Source organism: Bos javanicus, chromosome 3, assembly GCF_032452875.1.
Source record: "Bos javanicus breed banteng chromosome 3, ARS-OSU_banteng_1.0, whole genome shotgun sequence".
Taxonomy (NCBI): Eukaryota; Metazoa; Chordata; class Mammalia; order Artiodactyla; family Bovidae; genus Bos; species Bos javanicus.
In genome coordinates this window covers 85,646,823-85,667,561 of record NC_083870.1, presented here as the reverse complement: position 1 = coordinate 85,667,561, position 20,739 = coordinate 85,646,823, and positions in this window count along the sequence as shown.

Here is a 20,739-nt window from a genome sequence, read left to right as displayed (position 1 = left end):
GGCATTATGGTAGTCATTCTAGATTTTATTTAATCCCCACCCCCAGGCTATGGAGTGATGACTATTCTCACAGGTGTATAGGTGAAGAAACCGAAAGTCACACAGTGTTCTGAAGTTGAGTCTTCTCCCAGGCTTCTCTGGCTGCAGATCTTCTGTATTCTTACCACATTTCAATACTAGTCTAAAATGTCAGACATTAGACTCTAGGTAACATGTTGAAGTGTACTGAAGAGGGCATCCACAGGCACTGAAGCAAGAAACTTGGAAGTAAATATCTGCATGGCTCAGAAAATTAGATCAATTCTTTGAGTCTTAATTTTCTTATGTTTAGTTTAATGATGTACATCTTACAAGGCTTTAGAATTAAATGATAAAAGGGGTATATGTCTAGCATATACTTTTCCATAATGTATAATTTCCTTTTACAGTCTAAGTTCCTAATATTACATTCTGGCCTATTTCTTTTTGGTTCTGTTCAAACTAGAACTAGAGAACAGTGTTCAGGAATTGAGATCTCTCTGCCTATAGCCCCTCTTTCTACCTGTTGCTTCCTTTTTGGTGTGTGTGCTTCCCTGGTGATTCCAGGATAAAGACTCTGCCTTCAATGCCAGAGACCACTTGCAATGCAGGAGACGTGAGTTCGATCCCTGGATGGGGAATATGCCCTGGAGAAGGAAATGGCAACCCACTCCAGTAGTCTTGCCTGGGAAATCCCATGGACAGAGGAGTCTGCCAGGTGATAGTGAATGGAGTCGCAAGAGTTAGACATGGCTTATGGACTAAATCACCACCACCACACATACAGACACACGTGGCTCTTTATGATCTAGTTCCAGAATCTTCACATATCCTTTTTTCTTACCTGTGTATAGAGTTGCACAAAATGCTGTGGGTCATTTTGATTACAGGAAAATAATCCCCAGGACAATGATCCAGAAAGTAGAGTTATGAGTGATAGGGCCGGGGAGGCGGGACAGCAGCTGCTCTCATTAATAAACTAAGAAGAATTTGGAGGTGGTCAGATGAGGAAGGAGAACAGAAACAGAAAAGGAAAAGGGGCTAATAAGTGACAAGAAATTAATGCTAAAGAGATGAAGAAAACCAAAATTTTAGAGGCATGGAGATGAAATATAGCCATTGAGAAATTCTTAGTGTTTCGTAGGGCTCACACAGACTGAAAACAGAGATCTTCTCCCAATTTCAGATGAGAGAATACATCAGACATTTGCTTCTATCTCTCTTAAAATTTATCCCACTGAGATTGTATATAAAATTCCCCTAAAGGAACAAACCCATTACAACAAAGGAAAACAGAACAAAGTATTTCAGTACATTTCTGAAAAGAGAAAAGTTTAGAGAAGTTTGGTGAATACAGCAAATGGAGATGCTGCTGCTTAGAAGGTAGTACTCTGGCCCACAAAGAAAGAGCGTAGCTAGACTGGTCAGGGGGTCGCCAACCACAATTCGGCTTTCTAGCATATTGGAAGGTTTTGTTTCTCTCTCATTGGTTAAATTTGGGTCATTGACTAGATTCATAAAAAGAAAATGTGGGCAGAATTAACGTTTGCTGCTCTGCATCCTGACCCTGAAGTGCCCTGAGCAATCCTCCATGAACTCTTGCTTTCCCACTGCCTGAGTATAGAAATTTCTCCAGAGGATTCCAGGGGATTGCTAATTGTACAAAAGCAAAGGAAACCCATATGCATTACCCAGGCCTTCCAGTTTAAACATCAGTAAGAAACCAAGGACCAAAAGATAAGAGTCAGTGACATGAAAAAGGCCATTCAGAATGAGTAATGTACTAATTAACATTAAAATAAATGTAAAGAAGATTATACTTAGTCATATTGACTTAACAAATATTTAATGAACACCTGCTATGTGCCAGGCTTTTCCAGATGGTGAGACTGTTGAAAAAAGACAAGGGGGCTTGTCCTCATGGAGTCTAATTTTCAATAGGCCTTTAAAAGAGACCACATAGAATTAAATGTAATTTTTCATAGAAGTAAATTCTTTATAAACAAAAAAAGGCAATGATTCAGAAATCATTGAAAGAGGGCTACTTGTGATAAGAGAAATTCTTGTTGATTAGGTAATTATTAATTTGAAAGTTTAATGATAAGAAGGAGCCATTCATGCAAAGATCCTGAACACAGTATGTGGGTGAGAGGTCAAATAGTTCAAAGTTCATGGAGCAAGGAATAATTTGGTATGTTCAAAAAAGAAAGGGTCACTTTGGTTGGAGCACAATAGAAGAGCATGTATTGGAAAGAAGTCATTTTGGAGTATTCCCCCAAACCTCCTAACATATCTTGTTTTATTAGAGCACATTAAATAAAATCAGGAATTGGTTCCTGATTTACTTTCAGAAAATTTTGGTTCCAGGACTCGTGAAGAGTCCTCAATAAAATATCTTGTTTAACTTACCCAATTTGCAGATGAAGAAGCACAGATCCAGAAAGGGGTGAGGAATTATGTATGGTCATCCAGCCTGTTAGAAGTTGAATGAGGTAGAACCACTTGAAGCTGTAATTAAGTCTCTAGCAAAAATTCTTCAGCTCTGTTTCCTAAACCAGGATAATTATGATTTGAAGAACTAGATAAAAAGCCAGATATATCAATCCCACTCGGTTGTTGTTCAGTTGCTAAGTCATGTCTGACTCTGAGACTTCATGGACTGCAGCATGCCAGGCTCCTCTGTCCTTCACTATCTCCTGGAGTTTGCTCAGATTCATGTCCATTGAGTTGATGATGCTGTCTAACCATCTCATCCTCTGCTTCCCCCTTCTCCTTTTGCCTTCAGTCTTTCCCAGCATCAGGGTCTTTTCCAATGGGTCAGGTCTTCTCTCTAGGTGGCCAAAGTATTTGAGTTCAGCATCAGTCCTTCCAATGAATATTCAAGATGGATTTCCTTTAGGATTGTCTGGTTTGAACTCCTTACAGTGCAAGGAACTCTCAAGAGTCTTTTCCAGCACCTCACACTCTAGGACATGCCAACTTAGAAGATTTGGTATGGTGTCCAGGAATCTGTATTTTAAAATGAGATTCAGGTAATTGTTAAGAACTATGAATATACAGTGGAGAGAGCCATGAGCTTGCACTCAGAAAACCTAGATTCTCACTCCTAGTCCCCTACTGGCTAAGAGTGTGGTAACATCTCTAAGCCTGTGCTTCTTCATCTTGGTAGTGGGGACAGTGCCAGCCTAGCCTATCTTCTGGCATTTATGAAAGAACCATTGCCCCCAATTCTCCTGATTTTGATAAAGAGAGAGGTTAGTAAATAATAGTTATAACCATGATAAATGTTTATGTACAGGATATAAAGTGCTTTCACTTTGATCCTCCTTGTCTTTCCTATTACTGGGATGAAAAAAGCTGACTCAGTTCCCAGTGTAAAATCTGATTCGTCTCTCTCTATTCCCTATTCTCTTTCTACCCCCCACCTTTTTTTTAATTGTCTCTTTTTATAAGACTTTATCAGCTATTTATTTTTAAATGAAATGCATTCAGAAATACTCAGTTGTCAGTGGAGATGCTAGTTGAGGTACTGTTCAGGCAGAGAGATGCAATGTGTGGACAGTTGTTATTTCACACTATGCTCAAAGAAAAGTTAAAATCTCAGGTTTACAATATGATTCTTTAAAATATTTTGTTCTCCTTAAGGGGAAATAATTTTAGAAGATGCTGCCTCCCCTCTTCCCTACCCATTTTCAAGTTTCCCTCCAGGATATATGAAATACCGTTTAAGAGCTAAACTTTTCCCCATTGCATCATAGATTCCAGCAAAACTCCAGGCTGGTAAGAATGGTGAAGAGTAAAATCAGCACAAATGATGCTGACCGATCCGTTCTGCTATCTAAACAAAGTGAAAAGTGAAAAGGGCAAAAAAGTTAACCTGGCTTTAGGCTGTGTAGTCATCTTAGTCTACTACAAAACATGACAACCATTTCATTACCTATGTCACCTCCGAAGAGATAAGAGCAGTTGTTTCAGAGCTGTTCAGAAAGGAAACTAGAGGCTGATGTGGGCTCTTCCCTAAACAGAATCTTGACTGATGAGAAATATTTATCATGAACCTGGGAGGAGGGTGAGGTTGTGGTGGGCCAGCGATTTGCTCTTTCTGGAGCAGAAAGAGGGCTGTGCTAGCTAAGAAAAACCACATGGGTTAGAATCCAGAGGATTTGACTCTTTTTAAAATTGAGGTGTAATTGACATACATTAGTAGTTTCAGGAGTATAAATGATGGTTTGATATTTGTTCAGTTCAGTTCAGCCACTCAGTTGTGTCCAACTCCGCAACCCCATGAACCGCAGCACACCAGGCCTCCCTGTCCATCACCAACTCCCAGAATCCGCCCAAACCCATGTCAATTGTGTCAGTGATGCTATCCAACCATCTCATCCTCTGTTGTCCCCTTCTCCTCCTGCCCTCATCTTTCCCAGCATCAGTATCTTTTCAAATGAGTCAGCTCTTCGCATCAGGTGGCCAAAGTACTGGAGTTTCAGCTTCAACATCAGTCCTTCCAGTGAACACCCATGACTGATCTCCTTTAGGATGGATAGGTTGAATCTCCTTGAAGTACAAGGGACTCTCAAGAGTCTTCTCCAACACCACACTTCAAAAGCATCAATTCTTCGGCGCTCAGCCCTCTTCACAATCAACTCTCATATCCATACATGACCACTGGAAAAACCATAGCCTTGACTAAATGGATCTTTGTTGACAAAGTGATGTCTCTGCTTTTTAATATGCTGTCTAGGTTGGTCATAACTTTCCTTCCAAGGGGTAAGCATCTTTTAATTTCATGGCTGCAATCACCATCTGCAGTGATTTTGGAGCCCAGGAAAATGAAGTCAGCCACTGTTTCCCTATCTATTTCCCATGAAGTGATGGGACAGTATGCCATGACCTTAGTTTTCTGAATGTTGAGCTTTAAGCCAACTTTTTCACTCTCCTCTTTCTCTTTCATCAAGAGGCTTTTGAGTTCCTCTTCACTTTCTGCCATAAGGGTGGTGTCATCTGCATATCTGAAGTTATTGATATTTCTCCTGGAAATCTTGATTCCAGCTTGTGCTTCTTCCAGCCTAGCATTTCTCATGATGTACTTTGCATATAAGCTAAATAAGCAGGGTGACAGTATACAGCCTTGACGTACTCCTTTTCCTATTTGGAACCAGTCTGTTGTTCCATGTCCAGTTCTAACTGTTGCTTCCTGACCTGCATATAGGTTTCTCAAGAGGCAGGTCAGGTGGTCTAAATAATGCAAAATAATCAGCATAGTAAATCTAACATCCATTGTACATAGTTACAAAATCTTTTGTGTATGATGAGGATTTTTATGATCTATTATCACAACTTGAAACATGCAAAACAGTATTATTAACTATAGTAACCATGCTACATATTTCATTCCCATGACTTTTATTACTGAGCATTTGTATCTTTTGATCCTCTTCATCCATTTTGCCCATCCCGCCCCCCACCACTGCCTCTAGCAATTACCAATCTTCTCTCTGTATCTACGAGCTTGTTGTATCTTAAAAAGAATTCCACCTAGAAGTGATTAGGAGCCTCTCTGATAGCTCAGTTGGTAAAGAATCCACCTGTAATGCAGGAGACCCTGGTTTGATTCCTGGGTTGGGAAGATCCCCTGGAGAAGGGAAAAGCTACCCACTCCAGTATTCTGGCCTGAGAATTCCATGGATTGTATGGTCGATGGGGTCACAAAGAGTCGGACATGACTGACTTTCACCTTCACTTTCATAAGTGATCATAAAATATTTGTCTTTCTCTGACTACTTCACTTAGAATAATGACCTCAAGGTCTACCCAGTTGTTGCAAATGACAGGATTTTATGGCCGGATGGATAGTATTGCACTGTGTATATATATCACATTTTTTTTTTTTATCCATTCATCCATCAGTAGACACTTAGGTTGTTTCCATGTCTACGTTATTATAAATAATGCTTCAGTGAACATGGGGGAGCATGTTTCCAGTTAGTATTTTTGTTTTCTTTGGATAAATGCTCAGAAATGGATTAGCAGTTCATATGGTAGTTCTATTTTCAACTTTTTGAAACGCTATACTATATTTTTATAGTGACTGCACCAATTTACATTCCTGCTAATAGTGCATAATAACTCCTTTTTATCCACATCCTTGCCAACACTTATTTCTAGTATTTTTGATAGTAGCCATTCTAACAAGTGTGAGATAATATCCCATTGTGGTTTTGATTTGCATTTCCTTGATTAGTGATGCTGAGCATCTTTCTTGTGTCTTTGGCCATATATATGTCTTCTTTGGAAAATGTTTATTCAGGTCTTCTGCCCATTAGTAGTTGGGTTGTTTATTTTTGCTATTGAGTTATATGAGTAATTTATATACTTTGTATATTAATCTTTTATCAAATATATGACTTGTAAATATTTTCTCTCATTCAGTGGGGAGAAAATGTCCCATTCATTTCCCTGTTGATTTCCTTTGTGGTGCAGAAGCTTTTAAGTTTGATGAGGTCCACTTTTTATTGCTTTGTTACCTTTGCTTTCGGAGCCAGATCCAAAAAATCATTGTCAAGACTGATGTCAAGGAGATTGACACCTAGGACTTCTATGGTTTCAGGTCTCAAGGTCAAGTCTTTAACCCATTTTGAGTTAATTTTTTATATATGGTGTAAGATATTAGCCTTGTATTATTCCACATGGTTCTCCAATTTTCCCAATACCATTTATTGAAGAAATTGTCCTTTCCCCACTGTATATTCTTGTTGCTTTGTCATACATTAATTGACCATTTATAAGCATGGGTTTATTTATGGCCTCTTCTATTTCATTGATCTCTGTATCTGTTTTTATGCCCACACCATATTGTTTTGATTACTATACTTTTGTAATAGAGTGAAATCAGGGTGCCTGATACCTCCAGTTTTATTATTCTTGTCAGTATTGCCTTGACTCTTCAGGATCTTTTGTGATTCCATACAAATTTTAGTATTATTCTATTTCCATGAGAAATTCCATTGGAGTTTTGATAGGGATTGCATTGAACCAATAGATTGGTTTGGATAGTATAGACATGATAACAGTATTCTAACAATATTGACTTTTACAACCCATAATGGTGGAATATCTTTTCCTTTATTTGTGTCTTCAATTTCTTTAACCAGTGTCTTAAAGTTTTTAGTGTACAGGTCTTTCACCACTTTGGTTAAAATTATTTCTAGGTACTTTTATGCTGCTGCTGCTAAGTTACATCAGTCGTATCTGACTCTGTATGACCCCATAGATGGAAGCCCACCAGGCTCCCTGGTCCCTGGGATTCTCCAGGCAAGAACATGGGAGTGGGTTGCCATTTCCTTCTCCAATGCATGAAAGTGAAAAGTGAAAAGTGAAAGTGAAGTCACTCAGTCGTGTCTGACTCTTAGCGACCCCATGGACTGCAGCCTACCAGGCTCCTCCATCCATGGGATTTCCCAGGCAAGAGTACTGCAGTGGGGTGCCATTGCCTTTATGCAATTGTAAGTAAAATTGTTTTCTTAATTTCTCTTTCTGATAGTTCATTATTAATGTATAGAAATGCAATACATTTTTGTATATTAATTTTGTATCCTGAAACTTATTCTAACAGTATTATGGAGTATTTGTATTTTTCTATATGATGCTAAAGCTGAAACTCCAGTACTTTGGCCACCTCACGCGAAGAGTTGACTCATTGGAAAAGACTCTGATGCTGGGAGGGATTGGGGGCAGGAGGAGAAGGGGACAACAGAGGATGAGATGGCTGGATGGCATCACTGACTTGATGGACGTGAGTCTCAGTGAACTCCGGGAGTTGGTGATGGACAGGGAGGCCTGGCATGCTGAGATTCATGGGGTCACAAAGAGTCGGACACGACTGAGCGACTGATCTGATCTGATATGTAATATCATGTCATTTGTAAATAGTGACAGCTTTACTGCTTCCTTTCCAATTTGGAAATTTTTACTTCCTCATCTTGTATGATTGCTGTGGCTAAGACTTCCACTACATTGCTGAATAAAAGTTGTGAGTGTGGGCATCCTTATTTTGTTTCTGACCTTAGAGGAAAACTTTTAGCTTTTTAGTGTTGACTATGTTAGCCATGATCTTGTCATATATGGCCTTTATTATGTTGTGGTATATTTCTTCTACCCACTTTGCTGAGAGTTTTTCTCATAAATGGATGTTGATTCTTGACATGGTTAGAATAATTACTAACTTGGTGATCTCAGCTAGACAAAAAAACTCCATCTTCTCATTCCTTAAAGACAGCTATCTAGTGCTATTTCCTTGGGTGGATGAATGAAGAGTAGGTCTTATAAAATCATTGCAAGTACAATAGGATTGGCATTTCACCTACATTTTACTTTACATTTTTTGATTTCTGGTGAAATTGAGTTTTTTTTCTGTAAATGTTGTTTCCTAATTGACTTCTAACTCATGGTCCTTTACCCACTTTAGGACACAGAACTTAGATAAAATCTGAAGCATGCTTTGGCTTCCTCTCTGTACCACAATGTCTGACCTTGTTAATTGGGGTCCAGACTTCTTCAACCAACATTTTTTAAATTGCCTTCTTTAGTAGCTCACGGACTTTTTGTTTCCTCTAACCAAAACTTACATCAGATGCCTTTCTTGAATAACGTATTCTACCTTTTCATTTCCACATAAGAAAACAAATACAAATATAATTGTCTTTATAATCCTCAATCAACTGTAGTTTATTTTGGAAACTTAATTCCTATTTTAACATCATTATAATACTACATCTTTGAAATGCCTCTCATATTATGCTCTTCTATACTGCAATGCAGGACATGATTCTCAACTGAGCATCTGTGGTTACTGCTGGCAATTGCACTAATTATTTAAAGTTATACCTGCTGGCAATTCTGTCTCTTGGACCTTGTGAATTATTTAAATTTTACATTTAAGCCATCAATACAAAAAGCTATTATCAATGACAAAAAAAGAAAGCATCTCAGAAATCACTTGTTGGTATCCCTTACTTCTGAGTTTACAAATTTCAATTCTACCCACCAGCCCTATGATTATAGCCATAAAAACCATTTCACTTTCTTGCTTCTCAGCTTTTCAAAACCACAGGATTCTCTAAAAAGGAGTAAAAAATCACAACTCCCCACCCATCAGGCTGTCACTGCTTTACCTAAAGACCCAAGTGACTGTCATCTCATTTTGCATTTATATACACCCATCTATCCTTCATTTAATGTGCTAAAAATCAATATCTATCCTAGGACCCAGGATAGAGAGAATAATTGTTACAACAATTTCCTTGTGTAAAAGCTCCTACAGAAATTGATATTAAAAATACACCCAGTGTGTGACTGCTATTCTCTTGGGACTGTAACTCACTCTCAAGTCAATTAGTATGAGGTCAGGAGGAAAAGGGGTCATCCTAAATCATTTGGCTACAGGGTTTAACGTGTATAAAGAACACTAAATTCACTCAGAACAAGGTGGTATTTCCGATGGGCAGGAAAGTGAGAGTTAACACCCACTTAGTTCCACCCAACTAGAGGACGCTGAATATTATGGCATCCTTTATTGCTTTTTTGCTCTTCTTTCGATTTGTGTCCTTGCTCATTTATTATACATTATTCCTGTGCTTGATCATAATGTCACTGGGGGTCCTCTATAGCTAGCATTACATATCATTGTGGACTCTGTCTGCTTTCCAGAGTTCCTTAGCACCGGCAGAGTCTTCCCAGATGCAATTCTTCCTTTTAAGTTGGGCTGCCATGTGTGTAGCATTAATTTCTTTGGCTGCATGTAATTCATTCAGGGACTTACCAGCTGAGAACCACATATGGGAGTCCAGATTTACAGAGCTTTCTGATTTTGTGTCTTGCCAGCCCAGAGGAAACAATTTTCTGTTTGAATTTTGAGTATTTGCCCTGTTAGTGTAGTCCACTAGTAATGTCAAATTAAGAAACCATATTCAACAAGAGGCCCATCCAACAGCAGATTGAGCCAGTTAGCTATCTTCCACAGCCTCTCTACTGCCCTTTCTTCCTTGCATCAAGAGTCACTTGAATGCTCTTTGTCCACTCTCTTTGAGAACTCAGCTGCTGCTTATGCACCCTACTGCCGTGAGTACAGCTCAAAGCTGACATCTTTATTTCCCAGGGAAGTTTTCCTATCTCGCAGTTTTCCCAATTGTTCCTTTTAACACAGTATTGACTGGGTATTTTTCTTTTTGCAGAAACTAGCACCTGTGGTCGGCAATTGTGAATATTGAAATGCTTCAGTCAATAACATTTGGGTACATCTCTGATCAATAAGTTTTTAACTGTGTAACCTAGGCAAATTATTTTTTCTATGTGAGCTTCATTTGTTTTTTTCTAACTGTAAAACACAAAGATTGGATTAAGTGAGGACTCTGACATCTCAAATAGAATTCAAGACCACACTGTAACCTTATAGAATACACTGTCTCCCAAGAGTTTCAAATGGCAGGGAATGGCACCCAGCATTTAGAACAGAGGTGGAGCTGGGCATCCGTAGCATTGGGTTACTTCCTTTTCTTCCCTGACTTTCCAATATTCTGTCTTCATCTCTGTTCAGAACCTTTACATTCTTTTCTCTACCACAATTTATTGCCAGGAGAGGAAAAAGAAGATGTGAATTGTTTTGAAAAGAGATGGCCAACATTAAGCACATCTGGAACAGAATGCCTTGCCAAGGCTCTCCAAACAGAAAGAGGTTAGTAGCAGTTCTGAGCATGATGTAGACAGCTCCACACACACTTTATTTTTCTGTAATTGAAATCTAAACTTTCTTCCTCCTCTATATTTTCCACTTAGGCCACCCTGAAAGCTCTGTTTCTTTTGTTTTATCTACTTATGAGTTTTTTATCCTCCAAAAATAAGATATGAGATGACAGGACCGTCTACAAGATTAAAAATTTGTCTTGCAATTAGAATGAGAGCAGCTCCTTGTGCTAAAGGTATTTACAGGCATCATTTATCATGAATGTCAGTATGGTTAAAAAATACAAAAACAAAAAATGTGCTGCACAAAGACTTGATGTCCCTGGTCTAAAATTAAGGAGCTAATTGAGCAAATGTGACCAAGAAGAGCAGCATGGGTAAGGGGTGCAATTAAAGAAATAATAAACTAGAGAGGTGCTTGAGAAGTAGAACATGGACATCAAATTGCAAAGGGGGTGAAGGGATTAAAATAAATCAAGAGTTCTGGATCAAGTAAAATGGGGGCAACGGAAAGCACAAGTGAGCTTCCAGCTCCACTGCTAAAACAAGATTCACTTCAATTAAGCAAGGTGAGAATTGTGAGTCAAGGCACGCCCTATTTTGCTTGAGATTCTAATTGAGACCCAGATCCTAATTCCAAAGCCACTTTTACTTGAAAACCCTTATGTAGGTTAAAATAATTCATTAGACTTCAGTTAGTCATTGACCTACAAATGCATTTACATGGTAATTGTTCCTGGGCCACTTAACTTAATCATTTAGTTGAATCTCTGTGCTTCAGAAGAGTACACCTACTGGGTTATGACTTTTACCATCTTTTACAACAACAACAAAAAAACCACTTTCTTTTCCTGTGTAATTGACATACAAAAAACTGCCCATATTAAAAGTATACAATTGAGATATATTGACATATATATACAGTTATGAAACTATCACAGTAATCAAGATAGTGAACATACCTATCACTTCCTAAAGTTTCATCATGTCCTTGGTAATCCTTCCCTCCTCTCCTTCTCTGATCCCTAACAAATTTTGGTCTGTTTTCTGCTACTATCAATTAATTTACATTTTCTAAATGTTTATATAAATGAAGTCATGTATTATATATGAGTATGTGTGTGTGTGTGTGTGTATATATATATATATATATGCCTGGATCCTCTCAGAGTAATTATTTTGAGATTAATCCATATTTTACATGGATTAATAGTTTTTTATTCATTTTAATTGCTGAGTAGTATTTCATTATATAGATATATATTGCAATTTGTTTATTAGTTTATAGACTTTTGAGTTTTCCATTTGGGACAATTAAAAATAGAGCTGCTATAAACTTTTGTGTGTAAGTTTTTGTACAGATATTTGTTTCTTTTCTTCTTAATAAATATCTAGGAGTAAAATGGCTGAATAATAAGTATGTTTAAGTATAATAAATATATTTAACTTCTAAGAAACTTTCAGACTATTTTCCAAAGTAATTGTACTATTTTTCATTCTCAGCAGTGTATGAGAGTTCTAGTTTCTCTGTATCCTCACTTACACCTGGCATTCTTGTCTTTCTTATCAACAAAAAACCAAAACCCAAACAAACAAAAAGCTTTAAAGATGCTGCCCATTCACTAATTGAATGCCAACGATGTGACAGGCCCAGTGACTTGTCCATAGGCTTTCTTGTGACAGCTTGTAAAATAAGCAGAATCAGTTTTGCAAACTGAAGAAACAAATTTGTCTATTAGGATCACAGGAAAAAACAGCAACAGTGGAGCTAGGGACAGGATTTGGGTGCTCAAGAGTCATGTTTCAGTAGTGCATTTGATTTTCAGAATAGCTGCAATAAGGGAGAAAAATGGCAAAAGCCTTTAAATAGATCACTTTCATCTGAATCCACAGTGACAGCAGGCCTATAACATGTAAGTTATTTGAGATGCCTACCTTAATATGTTAATATTATCTGCCTTATGAGCTCAAAATAAAGACTAGGGCTTTATTTGATTGCTGGCATAGATAGGAAAAGTGAGGATCAGGGAGACTGAAGGACTTGCCCCCAGTGTTACACAGCTAGGAAGATGGGTTGGCACATAAATAATTCAAATGTATACTTCCAGAGCTCTTGTCTGCATTACACATTTGAGATTACTTTATAATTCAGGTTGACTGTGTTTCCTGAACCACTGGCTTCATTTCCCCTGCTGCTGCTGCTGCTAAGTCGCTTCAGTCGTGCCCGACTCTGTACGACCCCATCGATGGCAGCCCATCAGGCTCCACCATCCCTGGGATTCTCCAGGCAAGAACACTGGAGCGGGTTGCCATTTCCTTCTCCAATGCATGAAAGTAAAAAGTGAAAGTGAAGTCGCTCAGTTGTGTCTGACTCTTAGTGACCCCATGGACTGCAGCCTACCAGGCTCCTCCGTCCATGGGATTTTCCAGGCAAGAGTAATAGAGTAGGGTGATAGAATAAAACATAATCATTATAGCTACCACCAAGAATCTACTACAAACAAGCAATTGATATTTAGAACACGCTGTGGATCCAACGGAGGGAAAAAGGAGTTGACACCACACTAGTCTTTCTTCTCAATAGACTTTGCCCAGTTTCATCCTGTCTGGAAGACCCTGATCCTTTAGGTTGAATATAACATAAATTTGCTTTTACTGGATTCCTTGCTACTGGAGTATAAAATAGAACCCAATATTAACCAATGGGTTCTAAAGAAAAAATATGTCTTCCTAATATGAAGAGATACACAAAGAGAAACTACTCTCCCACTTGATGGATATAACCATGTCTTTAAGGAACCTATGTAGCAACTAACCTGAAACATTTAGCAGAGAGGCTGTGATTACACTGAGGATAGTGGAACAGAAAATTCCAAAGCCCAATGATCAGCATTGTTGCATCATTGAATTACCAACCTTGAATCTAGATCTCAGGATCTGAATAATTGTGTATCCCCCAAATTCATATACTGATGTCCTAACTTTCAAAGTGGTGATTTTAGAAGGTGGGACCTTTGGGAAGTAATTTTAGATTAGGTCATGAGGGTGGGGCCTTCACCATGGGTTAGTGTCCTTATAAGCACAAAAAGAGTCACTAGAGATCTTTCTCTCTGTCAAGTGAGGATGCAAAGAAGGGAGTCTTTAGCAGAAATTGAATCTTCTGGCACCTTGATGTTGGACTTCTAGCCTCTAGAACTTTGGGTGGTTTAGGCAACAGACATTTATTTCTCAGTCTGTGATACTTTGTTATGGTAGCCTAAGCTAAGACATAGCCCTAATGTAGACTCTCTATAATATGAGATAAATTTTCCTTGCTGTTTAATTCTCTCATGGTTGTCCTTTCTGTTCCTTATGCTAAAGGGTCCTAACTGATTGAGGTTGAAAACTACAGGCCAGGCACCAGACTGCTGCTGCTGCTGCTGCTAAGTCGCTTCAGTCGTGTCCGACTCTGTGTGACCCCATAGACAGCAGCCCACCAGGCTCCCCCGTCTCTGGGATTCTCCAGGCAAGAACACTGGAGTGGGTTGCCATTTCCTTCTCCAATGCATGAAAGTGAAAAAATAAAGTGAAGTCGCTCAGTCGTGTCAGACTCCTATCGACCTTATGTACTACAGCCCACCAGGCCCCTCCGTCCATGGGATTTTCCAGGCAAGAGTACTGGAGTGGGTTGCCATTGCCTTTTCCCAGGCACCAGACTAAGGACCTTCAAGAACAAAAAAAGATACCATTTAATATGCAAGAAAAGGCCATGAGATAATTATTGGAATACTCACTTTGAAGACAAAGAAACAGCTCAGAGATTAGATGACCTACCCAACTTCAGACAGACAGCAAATAGTGAAGAGTCAAAACAAAGACTGTTTGACTCTAGAGTCTATGCATTTTTAATTATAACATGACAACTCATTAGAGAGACTGTGGCATAAATGCAAATGTAATTAAATATATACATGTATATAAACAATTATGAAGACAGGAACATGGTGGCTATTTTATTAAGGTGATACAGTTCAACTGTACTTTTACATATATGCTGCTGCTGCTGCTAAGTCACTTCAGTCGTGTCCAACTCTGTGCGACCCCATAGACAGCAGCCCACCGGGCTCCACCGTCCCTGGGATTCTCCAGGCAAGAACACTGGAGTGGGTTGCCAGTTCCTTCTCCAATGCATATATAACTTAAGGCTTATCACAGCAATCTTGAAAAAGTCCAGATAATCATTCCTTTAGCTATGTTTTTAAAAACTAAGTCTTTAGTGCATGCTACATGTCAGACACAAAACTAAGTTCTGTGAGATATAAAAATTTGGGATGCAAAGAAATTAAAGACATGATTCCTGCAACAATATTTGGGTTGGAGAGTCAGTAAGCAATATGACAGATGCCTCAGTTAAGGAGTACTACATATAAAAGTTTACTACAAAGTGTTTGCAATTTATATTTACATTGTGTTTTAAAACTGAAAAACTTTATCACACTATTATTTAGAGTACACTATTATTTATAGCAGCTAATGATAAGTGTTACTTTCTGTGTATAAGAAAGGAGGATACCTGAATAGATCTAACCTGAGAGCTGGAGGAGGGGGACAAGTGGATGGATCAGCCAGAAGGATGCCTCCAGATGCTGGTCAAAATCCTTCCTGATAGCAACTGTGAGTTTCTCCCTAGGGAATTTCAGCTGCAGTTCCTGGGGCTGGATAGAATTGATGCAGCAGACTGTGGTGTCCAGAAATCTGATTGAAACTTTCTGAGAACAGAGATTCACACTGAAATAAACAGAATAGGGAACCAGCATGTGGTAACCTAATTCTTTTCCATATAGCAGGTTCTTGGTGGAAAATAGCAAAACAAATTTTAAAAGGAAATTCTCGTACCAAACCAACCAATTCGAAACAGTGATGGGTATCAGACCGCAGAAAACTCTCCCCCAATGGAAGTTGTAAAAACCCTCTTCACCTGAGTCACTTAAAAGTAGCCTGGTTAGAATAATTAGAAATTTACTCTAGGGAACAATCCGTTAGTAGTCAAGATTGTACATAGGTGCCTTAAAGTCCTCCTTTCCATAAAATAACTTTCTGAACATTAGGTTTTTGTTATTGCCTTCATTAATTATTGTTTCTGTTTGTTTGTTTTGTTCAAGGCACTACCTGAAATACTGGCTAAATTTAGTAAAGAAGTACTAGGCTTCCCTGGTGGCTCAGCTGGTACAGAATCTGCCCGAAATGTGGGACACCTGGGTTGGGAAGATCCCCTGGAGAAGGGAACGGCTACCTACTCCCGTATCCTGGCCTGGAGAATTCCATGGACTGCATAGTCCATGGGGTCACAAAGAGTCGGACATGACTGAATGACTCACTTCATTTCACTTTCTGGAGTGAAAATAGATCTCTTCAGAGCAAGCATGGAATACTGTTCTGATCTCTCTGGTGTGTTATAGGTCTCTTACTTGGGGTGGGGAAAGAGGCTTTGGCATCTTCATCAGCATCGTTTTAAGAGTCTCAAGGGACTAGAAGTGTCCCCTGTTGGCTCCAGTCATTCACTTTTTTAAAATAAAAGAAGAGTAGCTAACTTTATTAAATGCCAACTTTGTGTCACTCTAATGGATACTTTTATGTACAATTTCATTTAATCCTCTCACGGATCCCATAAGGTAGCTATTTTTATTCTCATTTTATAGATGAGGAAAATAATGCTTAGAGAAATTAGGCAGCTTGCTCAGGATTATTCTAAATAGTGGCTAAAGAATGTTTATATCTTTCCTACTACTAGTTTATAAACTCCTTGAGGGCAGGGCAAGAGCCATCTCTAATCTTTATGTTCTGTTTTGTTTTTGTTTTTTTTTTACATTTTATTTTATATTGGATTATAGCCAATTACAATGGCACCCCACTCCAGTACTCTTGCCTGGCAAATCCCATGGACCGAGGAGCCTGGTAGGCTGCAGTCCATTGGGTCGCTAAGAGTCCGACACGACTGACGGACTTCACTTTCACTTTTCACTTTCGTGCATTGGAGAAGGAAATGGCAACCCACTCCAGTGTTCTTGCCTGGAGAATCCCAGGGACAGCGGAGCCTGGTAGGCTGCCATCTATGGGGTTGCACAGAGTCGGACACGACTGAAGCGACTTAGCATAGCCAATTAATGATGTTATAGTTTCTGATGGACAGCAAAGGAGCTCAGCCATACATATACATGTCTCCATTCTCCTTCTAAACTCCCCTCCTATTCAACCTGCCCCATAATATTAAGCAGAGCTCCCTGTGCTATCCAGTAGGAAGTTGTTGGTTATCTATTTAAAATATAGCAGCAGTCACCCACTTTTTCACCAGGCCTGGCTCATCTGGTTTATCTATATTCTGGCACAGCTTTTCTCACAGGATGAAGGAAAACAACTTTTGTGAAGAGCAGATGCTCTTTTCCACAATATTTAGGTGCTTTGGAATAATCCAAACCACAGTACATTTTAAGTACAAATTTATCCTTCTGTTAAAAGGTAAGATTCAAATCAGGAGCTGGTCCAGGCAAGCCTTCGGGGAATCTCCAGAGGAAGCCTGGAGAATTCCTCAACAACAAAGTACCTCTGTAACTCAGTCTAAATAACTAGTGGACTGTAAATTGTGATGATTAGTAGAAAAAGGTGAAAGGTCCTATGGAAACATTTACCTAAAAGCAACTTTAGTTTTCACTGATTTGATTATTTTACTCATCATATATGATTTCCTCTTTCTGGCCTTCATGTTCTTTCCCCATTTCACTGTTATCTTTACTGGGTTGTCCTTGATCTCCTAGGGTTGATTCCCTGATAGCTCAGTTGGTTAAGAATCTGCCTGCAATGAAGGAAACCCCGGTTTGATTCCTGGATCGGGAAGATCCACTGGAGAAGGGATAGGCTACCCACTCCAATATTCTTGGGCTCCCCTTGTGGCTCAGCTGGCAAAGAATCTGCCTGCAATGTGGGAGACATGGATTCGATTCCTGGGTTGGGAAGATCCCCTGGAGAAGGGAAAGGCTACCCACTCCAATATTCTGGCCTGGAGAAGCCCATGGACTATATAACCTATGGGGCTTCAAAGAGTCAGACATGACTGAGCAACTTTCACTTTCACTTTCCTTGATCTCTTAGACTGTAAAGATGTTTCAGGGCATATCTTTCTTTCATGTTTGTACTTATTAGGTACAGATTAAGATGCTCTAACAAGATTCCAAAATACTGTAGCTTATGTCAGAAAGTTTTTTTTTTTTTTTTCCGTTGCACAACAATTTAGAGATAAGTGATCCAGTGCTTTGGAGCCTCTGCCCTACAAAACCATACAGAAATTCAGATTTCCTCTAACGGTGGATTTGTCATTCTCTAGAAAGTTTTCTTCCTCATTACAGTTAAATTTAACTAAGGAGGGGAAGCAATGAAAGGAAGGCAATCTCTTTTTAGGGAGGAGATGCATAAGTTGCATGTCTCTCAGCGCCCATATTGGGAAAGGGAGCATCTTTATTAGAAGGATATCTAGCCTTAAAACCTAGACAATTCTCTCTCTAAATGTAACAGAGAGAAATGGATAGTGGGACAATTATCATCTTTGCCATTCAGACAAAGTAGAAAAGACATTGAAAAGAAACTGGAAGACCTCAGTAACTGACCTGGTTACCGTGGACAGTTGCTTGGTCCTTTGTTTCTTCATTTGTAAATGAGGGGCTGAACAAGATATTTCTGAGGTCCTTTTCAACCTCCATGTTGTATGAATCACTTTCCTCAACTACCTTCTTTACCTTTGACCTCTGTTTTCATAATTCAAAAAGGGACAGATGAACTTCAGTTTGCTTACCAACAATGAACAGTGCTTTCTTTTTTTCCATTTCTAGTTATTTTTTAAAATGGAAAATGATGTGTTGTTGCTTTTACCTCTAAGTTGTAATATATTTTTTCCATCATTCCCCTTGATCTCAACCTCCTCTCCTATTAGGAGGAAAACAGGTTGTTCCTAAAAAATGAATCACTTTAGAAGTGTTCTTTAAGGAAAATTTAAAGAAAGGTAAATCTTTTCTTTTTTTTTTTAATAGGAGCCTCTGCACTACAAAACCATACAGAATGCAGATTTCCACTAACTGTGGATTTGTCATTCTCTAGGAATTTTTCTTCCTCATTACAGTTCAATATAACTAAGGGAAAAAAAAGTGAAAGGCAGGCAATTTTTTTTAGGGAGGAGATGTGTAAGTTGCATTATCTCTCAGCTCCCATACTGAAAGAAGGAAATAATTAGATGCTATCTGTGTGCCTTCCTTATTATAGAAGTATTAAATGAAGCCTTGTGAAAAAGGAAAGGAACAAAAAGAAAGGTAGTAAAGATGAGAGTCTCTGGAAAACTCATTGAATGGAAAAAGAATCAGAAATTTGGAAGAGAAAAATAAAACCCTGTGAAAAGTCTATTGGGATTATTTTATTAAATATAGAGAAATATTTAATTTTCTGCATACCACAAACATCATCTTTCAAAAAACCCCTCATAATTAAAGAACAGACTATTTCTTCTTACTTTTTAATAACAGCTTTATGGAGAGATAATTCACATACCATAAAATTCAACCTTTTAAAATATAAAATTCAGTGGTATTTTAGTATGTAAAACCATCATCACTAATGAATTCACATCATCTATTGAATTTTAGAGCATTTTCATCATGCTCAAAAGAAATCCTATATCTGTTAGCAGTCACTGCCCACCACCTCCTTCCCACCTTCAGCCCTTAATCTACTTTCTCTGTCTATGAATTTGCCTACTGTAGACACTTTATATAAGTGGTATCTGGGTTTAGTTTGGGGCTCTCGTTTTTATTTCACTATTCTATATGTCTAAGTACAGTAATACACTATCTTGATTACTGTAGCTTTATAGTAAGTTTTGAAATCAGGAAATATGAGTCCTCTTAATTTTAGTATTTTGTAAAAAAATTATTTGGGATATTCTGGGTCTCTTGCATTTCTATATGAATTTTAGGATCAGCCTCTCAATATCTTCAGAAAAGTCACTTGGGATTTTGATAGAGATTGTACAGCATCTGTAGATCAATTGTTTTCCAATTTGTGAACAGGAGATGTCTTTTTTGTTTAGGTTTTATTTAATTTCTCTCAAAAACATTTTGTAGTTTTAAGTGTACATGACTTGCACCTCTTTGGTTAATTTTATTCCTAGGCATTTTATTCTTTGTGATTCCATCATAAATGAAGTTGTTTCTTTAATCTCATTTTCAGCTTGTTCATTAGCAGTGCTTAGAAATACAATGAATTTTTTGATATTGACCTTGTATCTCTCAGGATTTATAATTTCTAGTAGTTTTTTTGTGAATTTCTTAAAAATTTCTCTATAAAAGAATTACAAATACTCCACTGTGTATATGTACCATAGCTTTCATATCCATTCATCTGCTGATGGACATCTAGGTTGAATCAGTTCTAATGAGGTGGATGAAACTGGAGCCTATTATACAGAGTGAAGTAAGCCAGAAAGAAAAACACCAATACAGTATACTAACACATATATATAGAATTTAGAAAGATGGTAATGACAACCCTGTATACAAGACAGCAAAAGAGACACAGATGTATAGAACAGTCTTTTGAACTCTGTGGGAGAGGGAGGAGGGGGATGATATGGGAGAATGGCATTAAAACATGTATAATATCATATAAAAAAATAAATAAAAAGCAAGCAAAAAAAAAAAAAAAGAATTACAAATAGCTTTACTTTTTCCTTTCCACTCTGAATGCATTTTTTTCTTGCCTAATTGCTACAGCTAGTGGTTTAGTACAATGTTGAATAAAAAGTGAACAACATTATCTTGTTCCTAATTGTAGGGAAAATTTCAGTCTTTTATACCATGTTAGGTCAGTGTTTCATAGGTGACCTTAATCAAGTTGAAGAAGTCCCCTTCTATTACTGATATGTTGATTGACTTTCATCTTAAAAGAGTGTCAAATTTCCCATGTGTA